General features: G+C 42.2%; 1 long non-coding RNA gene across 2 annotated transcripts; it reads left to right on the top strand.

Annotated features, from left to right (window-relative positions):
* Positions 1 to 252: 252 nt before the first annotated feature.
* On the top strand, positions 253 to 2318 carry LOC130596964 (uncharacterized). 2 transcript variants are annotated; one of them, XR_008971654.1, is made up of 3 exons: positions 253 to 426; positions 1003 to 1362; positions 1969 to 2318. It is a non-coding gene; the product is annotated as an uncharacterized LOC130596964 (long non-coding RNA). The 2 variants fall into 2 exon arrangements; XR_008971655.1 differs by having other exon boundaries at positions 1003 to 2318.
* The last annotated feature ends 10423 nt before the right edge of the window (positions 2319 to 12741 follow it).

Below are 12741 nucleotides of genomic sequence, written 5' to 3'. Positions count from 1 at the left end.
AAGCAGGAAGAGAGGACAGGAGGCCTGGGAAGAATGGAGGGACGTTGTCCAGGAAGGTAGGAATCAGTTAGAATTGCGTTTGGCCAAGGATGTGAAAGATAACAGGAATGGCTTCTGTAGGTATGTAGCAAACAAAAGACAGACTAGGGATAATGTGGGTCCTCTCCGAAAGCTATCGATTTTATCATTTTATCTTATGCATGCTTATTTTTGTATATATAATTTTAATGCTATTGTATTGATTTTTATGTAGTGACAACAGCACTTGGCAGAATCCACTGCAATGTTTTCAGGGAGTGATCAAGACTGGAGTGGGTCAAGAACTGAGGATTTTTACTAGAACCATTGTTTGTTCAGAGACTGCCCTGTCACTCACAGATCAATTCTTATTTTGAACTCTGTGTGTGTGTATTATAATTTGCACAGGTATGATGCCTTGGTAAAGGTATGATACAGCTCTTGTCTCAATATGCCAAGAGTATGTGCACATTTTACTCGCACAGTAATGTATGCATAATGACTGAGACCTCTTGTTTACGTTCACTGTCTTGATGCTGAGAGCATTACTTACCATTTTATGTTTGTAATTCTGTATGTTCAATGTGTGGAACAACTGCATGTTAACTTGTTTTACTATCTGTTGATAATTCAGAAAAATTTAATCTTAAAGTAGTTATGTGCTAAACTTCATTCTTTCCTGAAAATGTGCATAAAGAGAAGACAATTTTAGATGCATTTCTTTGGGGGACTTCAAGATGTGAAGGAGTTCTAAGACTTGGGAAAAGGCTTACAAAACAACATGCTACCATTATTCATCCACCGTCTTGTAAAAGTTTAGCTTTCTGAAGCCCATAAGTAAATACATACATTTTCTCCTTAGGATAGTGAGTTCAAAGTAATGAAATCAGAACTTGTCATAGTTCATAAACATAGATATCATTGCCATCCACTGTTAATGTTATAATTTGAACCTTCCATTCATAGTTCCTTATTTCTCTCTAGGTATTAGGGAAGCAGTGATTTGTGGAGTCCAGAGAAGCCAGTCTGCAAGCAGTGAGGAAAGAGGATTCCTCACATTTCCTGATCTGAGCTAGGTGACTTTCTAAAGATGGAACAATCTGTGGAAAAAAAGTAACTGAGGAGGCAGGATCAACAAGCTGGCTCCAGACAGTGAGTCCACCCCTCCCAGCTTCACCCTTGATCACCAGAGTCCATGGCTGTGCACCTTCAGATTAGAAGACAAACTAAAATCATGAAGGACAAGCTCAGCTGTTCAATGTAATTAACAGGCAAACTCTTCTTTTACACTGACTGACCCTTTGTTGAAAGGAGTGGAACTACTTGGGGAGAAAGGCAATTGCTGTAAGTGAGCAACTGCTGTAATTTTCCAGCCCTTTCTGCACTGCAAAAATAGCCCTGACTCTACAGTTACATAAATGGATTGCTAGGTGTAAAAGGATTTGTCAGCAAGGATATGGTTCTGCAGTAAGAAGCTGGAGGACCTAAATATGCATACACTCCTCAGCATCAGTTATGTGTAAGTAAAATGAGTCCCGTGAGCAGGGGCTGTACTTTAACAAATAGCCTCACTTCTCTACCCCAGGTCCCACCCTGTGAATAATGGGAGAGTTGTGATGGATGCACCAGGAGCAGCCTAGCAAAGCATGTTTGCTTTTAAAACACTGCTCCCTATGGATAAGCCAAGATCCTACTTGGCAGCCGCATGAGGAAGTTTGCAGTGATCATGACCTGACCAGATAAAATAATCTGGGGCCTAACATATGCAACACAGTACCTTTTCACAGTGTTTATTCAAATTTAAAGAAGAGCTGGGCCAGTTCCAGGTAAGGTGTGTCCATGGCCAGCAGTAAGTTACTTCTGTCATTTTTAAGAAGGCCAGATGCTGGCTAGTGAGAGTACAGATTGGAGGGCTGAAAAGGAAGCAGATTTTCACTTTGCTCTTTACAGATAACTAAATGTTGCCAGAATTCAATTGAAGAAGGCTGATGCTGCACTTGTAACTGTCTTGTCCAGGAGAGAAGAGAGTCATGGCTGTAAATAATGCATACAGATCCATAAAGTTAGGAGGTGGAAACCAAAATGCCGATGGAACTTCACTCCTGAGCAAGTGAAAAGCAAGAAAGGGAATTCATTCTCTTCTTTGATAACTTTAAGGGAAGCCCTACTATAAGGAAGACTCCCTAGCATGAACTGAATTTGGAGACCAAGTCTAGCACACATTAATTGGAAAACTATGACCAAGATACTTCAAACACTGGAGTGCTTGGTTTAAGAATGAAGGAATAATTTGGAATACATGTCTGCTTGTGTCTATATTGTGTAATAACATGGGCTGCTTTTAATTTTTATAGCAAGATTTTCTACTCCTCTCTGTAACTCACCCTTTAAAACTCTCAGATCTGAAGAAAGTCTGAGAAACCTCCTGAGAGTATTCACATGAACATTTGTCTACAGAATTACACCATTGTTTAATAAACAGCAGCTAAATGAATTTACATTCCCACCACACACATGAGGGCTATGTGTTTGTGGGTGTCCTGCAGAAGCACAGGGATAAAGTGGGCTGAATGTTGAATTCCACAAAAAAAAACAGATGTGCCTGGTGATGTCCAGATTGCAGCTTAAGATAAGGGACATGCAGGTTAAGTCCAGGTTCTGGCAGATTCAAGGGAGAGTTTTTCATTGCTGCGTTATCCAAGTCACGCAAAGTAAAATCTTAAACACTCAACCAAGTCCAAGTATTATCTCACTGCAGGGAACAGAATCATCCTCTCTGATAAATTATAGCAATGCAATTCTGAAAAGTTTTCTGTTGATGCAAGTGTTACAACCAGCCCTAGTCCACATTTAAAATGCAACTGTGCATGCAAAGCTACCCGTCAGCTGGTTCTTACCTTGGAAAGTAAGCCTTGTGTGCTAAACTGCTTCTCACAGTGTGTCAGAGAAGGAGTCTACATCCAGAAGGTCATCAAAGCCACTCCAGCCCATGATGAAAGGCAGGGGAAGTCCCACAGGACCTGTGTCAGTGCTGCAAAGACAAGATGCCTTTGGTTTCAATCACTTTGCACTGACACTTTGGTTTCAATCTGTAGAAATTGTGATATATACCTAGAATAATTTTTATTCTTTTCAGCGGAAAATGAAAACACAGAAATACTGCCTTCAGTGGAGGGCTTCTTCCTTAGGACCTGCTTGCCTACAGTTCTGGGGAATGAAAGAGGCTGGGGGTGAGCTCGTCATCAGGAAAGGCAGAAACATCCAATGTCGGAGAAAGCAGCAAAGCAACACATATAAGAGAGGAAAGTGAGCATGGAAGCAAAGGCCCAAGTGTCCAACAAAACCCACTGTTAGAGAATTTGTAGGCTGCAGAGCAGGAAGGCCATTGCTAATCTATGAACTAGTGCTGCCAATGGAGACCAAAGAGCTATCAGAAGAAGAAATCAGAAAGGAAGCAGCAGGTGACAATGAAACCCTTGAGGAGGCTCAAGACCTTGGTCAAAGGAAAAGATCCAGCACTGCACACCAACAATGAAAGAGCCAAAGAGGCACAGACAGAGGAAGTAGAGACTGCTGGGGGGAGAAGGGAGATCATGAGGCAATAAAGCCAGAGGATTCAGGCTGAACAGATGGAGAAGAAATGGACGGTAACAAAGAGAAAGGTAAGATAGAGTGCAGGTCAAAGGAAAAGACAAATGAAGAGCACAGACTCTCAGCACAGCACTAAACTGGCTCATGAGAGTATTGCAAACAAAAGAAGTTGTTTCAAACCAGGGCTCATGTAAGACATTGCTGTAATTAGTCAATCAGCCTAGCTTCTGGCCAGGGGCTGCCAGGCACAACATCAAAGTCCAAAGCAACAGGCTCTACTCATGTTATTGAAATAAAATAAAATTTTAAAAGTCCTGCAACAAAGGCTGATTCATTATAATACTTTTCCATGAAACAGTCAATATTATCTGTCGGTTCCTTAGGCATAAAAGTGGAGACTGAAGAAACATGTGAGATTCAGACAAGGAAAGCAAGGTTTTACCAGCACAGGCTCAAAATGGCTACACAGGCTGGAAAAGTAGGTGCATCCAGCTGCATCTAGGTGGATCATGTAGGTTGTCCCATGTGAACACTAAAAGCCTTTTATCACATTTAATTTTAAAAGTAATGGTAAAAAGCAATTAAATTAAATGGATATTGCCTTTCATTCACATCACTTCTGCAGCCCATCTTTCTCCAGGGTATGACCTTAGACAGAAAAAAAATAATAACTATTTCATTTTAGAACCCCCTGTAATTGACACCAGTGTTTTGTTTTGGTTTGTTTTTTTCCACACAATGCATTAGATTTTTAATGGTAGGATATTCTGGATGGACTTTAAACCTAACCTCTGAAGTGTGCTAGTAGTATCAGGCCTAATGGTGGTGTAATTTTAGTAGATGGGAGATTAAGTGAAGATTTTTTATTAGGGGGTGGAAGTACAAGGTATAATCCTACAGCAGAAAGATTGACAGTATCAAAGGTGTTTCAATTATCAAATATGTCTGTAGTTTATCATAGGGACGCTACCATCATGAGTGAGATATATATATACCAGTGTACTTTCACCAGGAAACATTTGAGGTGTTTTAAGCTTTATTTGTATATTTTTGTTTTCTGTTAAATTGTGCTCTCCAGAAGTCAAGCCAAATATAAACTAGCTCCACGAACTTTTCCTAGGGGACTCTGCCTTCTACATCAGTGTAAGCAAAATAGCTGAGAGTTCACACCAACCATGTGTTAATGATGGCAGCAGAGCTACTGTTTCATAAGAAGTATCACAAAAATTATGTGCACTCCCAAGGACGAAAAAAAGAGTGAGCAGCTATGCCAAAAGATTTTGGACAAAGGATTCATATTCTGAGTTCTTTCACTGCATAATGGCTTTCCTTCACTGCTAGCTTTCATATTTTGATGAAATAGCACTCATCCTTATTATCTGTAAGATGTCTTTTGTGAGATGTTCATAGGCTGAAGTCTGCAGACCGAATCATTCAAGATTTTCTATGGGCCTGATTCTGCATCAGGAAAGTTGATGTGAATTTTATTGGTGATTTGTCAGGGTATCTGAGGTTTTTATCTTAGAAATGTTCATACGAAAAAAGTTTAAAGTACTTTTGATATTACATTTTATTCTTCTAATATGCTAACAGAAATCCAATGAGCCAGTGCTGATCTAGATTTAGATGGTGTGGACTGTGTAAAATTGAAGGCTCCGAAGAGCAGCCTGCAAGTAGCAGGCAGCAGCAGAAACAAGTAGCAAACAGAACTAATCTTTAAAAATGCATTAATTTTTATTGAAGAAGACTGTGCTAGTACCACACTAGACACTTAGAATATGGGAAGTAAACTAGTGAAGAATCCCCTGAAAAAGGTCTGACCAAGTTCATCCCACCCTCCTACCCTGCCCAAGAAAAAGTTTTCTTTTAGTGCTGTATGTATTAGAGTATTATTCATAAGCTGAACAAGCACCCGTTTACTGCTGCCAGTATTTATGACAATTATTAAAACCACAAATCTCTGTTTTGCACTAAATTACATTTCAAGGGTTCCTGCCATGCATAACAAAGGAGGCTTGTCATGGTGACACAGTGCCACAGACCAGACCTTGCAACAGGTCTTTCCTATGGCACAGAGTATGGGAAGGGCTGGAGGAGTGAGCAGGGCATGAGCCCTTGGCTCCCCCAGGCGCTGTCTGCCTGACTACGATTCAGCAGCCAGTTTTCCTGGGCTCTGCACAGCTCCAGCAGCCCCAACCTCCCCAGTGCTCAGACACTGGGGAAGAAAAGCTAAGTGTTAGCAGTTGGCTGGCTCTGGTCACTCTTGAAAAGTCCCTTTGTAGGTCATGGAGATGGATTTTATCAGCTGTGAGTGTCCATTGGTCACACACAAGGAACCCTCTTACAAGATGATAAATATAGAATAGTGAGTAATACTACAGAAATGCTAGCAACTTGTATTGAGACTGACTGTGTTTCACCATGGAAAAGTCAATGTTCAGAGGTATTTATTCGTTACCTGGAGAGCTTTGGTTTGAAACAAGTACCCATGAGACATTCATTTACATCCCAAGGTTTCCCAAAGGAAGTGTTCAGTCTCCTAGTGAAGGCAGTACATGATTAAGAGTCTCTCTTGAAAAAAAAGGATATAGATATCACTCTTTAGTATATACACACATATTGAGATGTGGTCTGATGAAGATTATCTGAAGAGTAATCAGGTCCTCACTCAGCTAAAGGCTTTAAGTATGAAAAACTCAACCTATTTTAACATGGTTCACAGATACAAGACAATTTGCCAGAAAGTGAAGTCCCTAGATACAGCTATAAAAATTCTGAAATGGATGCCATCAACAATCACTGACAGGTTTCCAGTACTGAGTATGTTAGATTCTATTCACACAGAAGGATACCATTCAAGGAGCTCATGCCACTTTTCACCAGCTACTAAGAAAGAGAAAAATGACTGCTACTGCTGAACTCAGGACAGATGGACGTCCATATGGGACAAACCCAGAATGTGTCATGTGAGCTCTGTCATTGCGTTGAGGAACCAGAGTTCCAGCAACACCACCCATTGGTGTTTCAGATAATTATTGCAATTAAAAAGAAATATATTAAGCAGTAAAATCCTTATAAAGCCACCACATTGTCCATGTAGGGAACCAAAGTGTCAATGGCAGGGTATTTTAGCCTGGGAGGTACCTTGGGCAGTCTCAATAATGCTCCTTGCTAGTGTGAGAAAACCCCAAGTGACAAAACAGGACTGAATTCACCCACATGCTCCATTGACTTCAGGCTATAAGCAAGCGTACATTTGCTTCAGCTCATTTCTCATAAGACGGTTAGGTATTGCTGATAGATCCTTTTATGCCCTTTTCTTTCTACAGCAGAAGATCTCTTTCCGTGTGCAGGAGCACTCTTATCAAAGGCAACAGAGACTGACCAAGATCTCTGGTTATTTTGACTTTGTTTCCCCAAATCACAGTATAGCACCATAATTAAACCTTCAATCTGCTGAAAACCCAGAGCCACACACCAGGCTCGGTAGCAGCCCCAAGTACCCAAGCAGACACCTCCAAGAGCATCACTTCCTCCTGTGCCTCCCTATTAGCTTCAGCTGTCTAAGGCAGGTGTTTTCAGCTTAGTGTTTGTGATCTGTGGAGAGGTTAAGGCAAGCTAATGTAATCTGGTTCCAGTTCAGCAGAGCTTGTAAGCACGTAGCTTAATTTGATTGGAGTCCCTGGGACTATTACGTTGTGTGTTATTAACTGTGTGCTTATGTCTTTGCTAGCCTGGGAAAGGGCTTCCCAATTTTGTAGATCTCTAATAGGCAGTAGTACTGTCTAGACAGTGCCCAAAACAACCGTTGTTTTTCAGTAGCTGTTTGTTAGGAGCCTTTCTTTCTCCATGCATTTTTCAATGGGGCTTTGCCTGAATATTGCAGTGAGCCCAAAAGCCTGGGGTGTGAACACATAGGATTTATGCAAGTTACATCACTGGTCTCAAACTCTTCAGTTTGCCATCTCTGTTAGAAGTTTTGGAGGGGGCTGATTATATACTTATTTGAACCAGCTGTGTCGTATTCCCTTTCTTCCTCCATATTGCATGGCACAACTGAGGTGAGCTATTGTAAGGCTGTGAAAAAAATTGTGTTGCCTCCATGTTTTTATTACCTGGTCAGTTGCATACTTTTCTTAGCCTCACATTGTCAAGACTGAAGATAGCCAGTCTCCTACACCACAGATCTGATCTGCCCAAGAATTGGTCTAGCTTTTTATCTTCTTTTCAGCTTTCAATTGCTTATTTCATGCATAAAAGATGACTACACATCAGGAAATTGTAGTAATGGAAGAGGAGTTCTTGTACCTTATGTACAGGACATTATTTGTGCTGAGCCTTGATGGGCCTTGCTATCTACTTGTTGCATGCTTTTCCTCAAGGATGCCTCAACAGCACTGTGAGTGCTTCCTCATGAATGCCTGCAATGAGGCCGGCAGGTGCTGCTACCACGTATGTATCTCCAAAGAACATCTAAATAACTAAAACATAAAAATAACCACAGTTCCTTGAAATCAATCACAGACTTTAATGATATGAAACCCTAATGTTGGAGCCTTTCCATGGAAAAATCAAATTTCTTCCAAGGCAACAGATATTAACATTATAAATTAAAACATGCCGGTCATAAATCTCTGTCAAAAAAAACTGATTGACCCTAAATCATAGAGCTGCTGTGCTAGAACAATCTTCTGTAAACTGGATGAGAGAGGGATATAGCATTTAAAAGTATTAGTTATAACATCTGGGAAAAAAAGTGCCTTTTTCTCTTCTATGTATCAGAAATCGAACATTGCAGTATTCATTCCCTGGTTGTTTGTGCCATTTCAAAAGAGCAATTGCAATTAAAGGAACATATGACCTTTTGTCCTCAAGGGAGACTCAAGTCGTCCTCTGGTTTAAAGCAGCTGGCCGTAGCAAACAAAATCTTCTAAGACATTTATCTAAGTGTAATGGTGTATAATGGTGCATTTGCACTAAACCAAAGAAAACTTCTAGCCATGTGAGCCAATGAGGGACACAGGGATCATGTAAGAATATCAGATGATCCATAATAAAACTCATGTGTTTCACAACAAAAATGGAAACTGTAGTAAAACCTGTGGATATTCTTCTACCATTTTCTACCTTCTTAATTTCTAGCTCAGGGTTTTCCCTAGCATTGGCCTACCTAGATTTTTGATTAATATATTGCTGATTTTCCATAGATACAAAAGACTATAAAGCTTAGTTTTTAGGCCAGCACACCATTTGCCTCTCAAAACATGCAAAGTAGAGCACGTAAAAAAAAACCTAGGGTGTGTGCATGGATGTGTGTGTGTACAAAAAGATGCACTACAAATTGCCAAGTCATTCTTTGCAGTAGGATTATACAGTTCACTACCTAAATTCAAAGGCTTTTTTTTCATGCCCAATTTGGGCAGGTATGAGACCAGAAGAAAAAGGAAGGAAACCATGTAAGAGCTTTAGAATATATGAATTATAGGAATATAGAAAATCAGGCTACTAAAATAAAACTACATGCCTCTGCATTAATGCAGAAGGGCTGCACTTCCAAGGGGTGTTCTGGAAATGTTATAAGCTTATGAAAATAGGAGGACTGGCTCAGCCTCAGGGAGAAAGGAAAAAGAAATAGGTCCCTGTGTCAGGCCCACAGCAGATAGATTCAGGCAACCTCTTTGTGAGGAAGAGGGAGGGATTCTGTCATTTAAAGGAACAAACCCTGAAGCAGTGGAGTGCCAGCCTTGAGCCAGTCAGATCAAGCTATTTTCCACAACAATCAGAAGCGCTGAAAAAGACCTGAGGGGTTTTGTCGTTTGCACTTCTAAATCAGGAGAAAAAAAAAAGTGAATTGCCTTTCATTTATTGGGTTTTTAGATGGAATTAGCTGAGACTGGAGTTCTTTCGTTGCGAAGCCAGAACAATCAAGGGGCAGATGTCTGTTGAGAAGCAAATGGTTCCCTGTCCAGAAGGAATAACAAAATGGGGATAGCTCCCTTTCTATTCCCTTATGACAGGAGACAGGTGAAAAAAATGAATCCCAGCAGCAGGATTTGCTAAATGAAAAAGATACAGAGAGAACATAATTTAACTTTCTTACATTTTATGGCAAATTTTGCACGTTTGAATTTGCGCTTAGCTCAATGTACCGCTGGATGAAACTAGTATAATACGCCTGCTGGGGGCGACCAGCTCTAAGCAAACCCTGCTGTAACCGAAGAACCCAGAGGATGTGCGAACCAGAGGGTGCTCGGGGCTCTCCGCGCCGCGGCGGCGGGAGTGGAGCATCTTCCCGCCAGCCTCAGTCGGCTGAGAGCTGGTTGCCATGGGAGCACGGATGCTTTCCACCGCATCGCCCTGAAATCTGTGCTCCGGTGCTTGGCTGCAACCATGTGAACGCCGGTGACCTGGCAGACTTCCGGAGTTCCCAATGCGTGTTGGCAGAGGAGTCGACAATTCAGCCCTGCAATTATTAGCTTTAAACTGAAAAAATGATAGATTTAGATTAGATATGAGGAATAAATTCTTCACTATGAGAGTGGTGAGGCACTTCAACAGGTTGCCCAGAGAAGTTTTTGCTGTCCCATTCCTGGAAGTGTTCAAGGCCAGGTTGGATGAGGCTTTGAGCAACCTGGTCTAGAGGTAGGTGTCCTTGCCCGTGGCAGGCGGGTTGGAACTAGGTGATCTCTAAGGTTCCTTTCAACCAAAACCATTCTGTGATTCTATAATTATTTTCTGTCCCTCTGGGTTTATATTTGGAGAGGAATGGGGATTAAGGGGGTGCAGTGCCCTCTTTAACATTTGAGCATATGCTGCATGCGAAGGACTCTGTAAACAGCCGGCGCTCGGTGCCAGAGGGGAATGCGCAGAGGATGCAGGCGGGAGGCGGGAAGGCGCGGAGTTGCGGCGGTCCCCTTTCTAGCCCCGTCCCGGGTGGGGAGCTTCCCGCAGGTTTGCCGAACCGATGACGCCCTCTCGCGGGCTGCGGGGCCGGCAGCCGATGCTGGGGAGCTTCAGGCAACCTTCTTCCGGCAGAGGAAGAAAAAAAGATGAAAAAAATCCGGGCAAATATGGACCTTTCAAAGAAACAGGGAGCGCGCACGTTTTCAGCAGAAGCAGCATTGGAGGTTTTTTCCCTCTTTTTTCCCCCCATTATACAGACACTTATTTACAGATCTATTTGTAGATGCCACCCACTGCTGGGATACACGGCTGTCATACACAGACAGAAAGCTCCTGTCAGAGGCAATCACCACAGGCAAAACAATTGTGGAGCTGCTGTAGTGTTTAATTAGAGATCTGCTGAAGCAAATACTCTCCCCTCAAACCTAACGCTTACCAGGCACTGGGTATCCCAGGCACCTTGCTGGAGGAAGCGGCATGTGTGAGAGCTGTCCCGTGAGAGGACACTGCCACTGGTTTAATACACCAAAAGGCCCTGCAAAAGCCACCCTATAGACCGAACTTGCATATGTTGTTTAGTGGTTCTTAACAATAACTCACCGTTTGTTAGTAAGGCTCCAAGAAGGGAAGCAGTCTGGAGCCAGTCTGAGATTCTGGACACTGGTTTAAATCATGTGGCCTCCTCTGGTCAAAGCTACAAAGGTTGATGGTGTCCCTGCCCTGCCAAAGACTTTTCCTGTTGCCTTAGGCAAAGTCTATTCTGCTGGGACTTGACCTGAATGCCTGGACACCTGGGACTGAAGTGAGGGCCTCAGTTCTCACCTGGAAAACAGGTAAAATCGTGTCTCTCTGCTTTACTTGCCCACACAGGAAAGAGCATGGGGACTCAGCTAGTGTGAGATAGGAGCTATGAAAACTACTGTGACAAAACTTTAAGCGTCACAGTCTGAAGTGTCTCCAAAAGCAAGCGCACTGCCTACCTGAGCCCCAGCTGCACTCTGTCACCTTCTCAGGAGCCTAACAGGTGAGTTTGCACTGGAAAGGAGGGTTTGCATCTTTCTGACTCACCTGGGCAAAGATGATCTATTCCCATTATCTGAGAATCTAGGTTAAATCTAAACCCCACTCCATGAGTATTTCTACATTGGATATGTGTACTCCAACAGCTGTAACACAAGATGGTCTGAAATGCTGTCAGGCTGTTGTGCTCTGTAGGCATTTCTTGGTTGGCAGGAGGCTCTTCAGGGCTACAAGAAAGGCTACAAACCAGCAGCAAAAAGGAAGGCCGTGCTTGCACCCCACCCAGCCCCAGCCTTTAGGGGACCAAGGAGCATGGAGAAGCTAGGGGAGTGGATAACGTTTTTTCCACTAAATTAATCTTTCCATGGAAACGGAATGCAGGGGCTCCTGAGTCTTCACCTCAAGAACAAAACCTATTTGTTTGCTATGCTATTTACAATCTCCTTGGATCAGTACCCCCTAGCTTTCCTGTTTCCAGCAAATCTGTGTGGCTGTACCTTTGAGCTTTTCAACAGTTTGGGCACCACAAGGAAATAACACTGCAGTTTTCCTGCTCTTGGAGGCACGATAGAAGAAAAATTAAAAAAAAAAAAAGAAGTAAAAGAGCATTAGTGCAAAAGGCATGTAGGATACAGTCATGGCTGTAGAGGAACCTGTGAGTATTTTACACCGGGTTATTTGTCCCCAAATGTAAAGGGGAAGAACTCACCACATAAACAGCTCCAGCACAAGCACTCACTTTGCCAGTGTTGAAAACCCTTCACAAGTGTGGAGGCTCTTCCCTAGGACTTTATTGCTTATCATAGGCAATAACAATTTGTTTCAGTGTCTTCACTGTTAGGTATAATAGCCAAACAGAGGTATGAAAGACCCAAGCTGACACTCTGGTTGAAATCTGTTGCTCTGCCTAATCATTGTATAACCAGTCACAGTGAAACAACAGATCACCAGTGTGGTTATAAATTCTGTTTTTGCATAAATAAATAAACAGGTAGTCTTGTGCATTCAGATTTCCCATTCCATAATGTGGTTTCTCTAAGACCCTTCTGGGGGTTTCTGAGTATTGCTACTCAAGCTCCCAAATCTTCAGCAATATCAGGATTGACAGTTTTTCACCTGGTTGAAAATCAACAACATCTTGTTATGTTGAGTCCAGAGAACAATTGGGTGCATTTGTGCTGCATCCATTTTAGAGAAAGGGATCCGAAC

This window comes from Pezoporus wallicus, unplaced genomic scaffold, assembly GCF_028554395.1.
Source record: "Pezoporus wallicus isolate ANWC-B61680 ecotype Strahan unplaced genomic scaffold, APGP_CSIRO_Pwel_v1 contig_1739, whole genome shotgun sequence".
NCBI classification, from domain to species: domain Eukaryota; kingdom Metazoa; phylum Chordata; class Aves; order Psittaciformes; family Psittacidae; genus Pezoporus; species Pezoporus wallicus.
The sequence above is the reverse complement of the archived record's forward strand: the minus strand, read 5'-3'. Positions and strand labels throughout refer to the sequence as shown.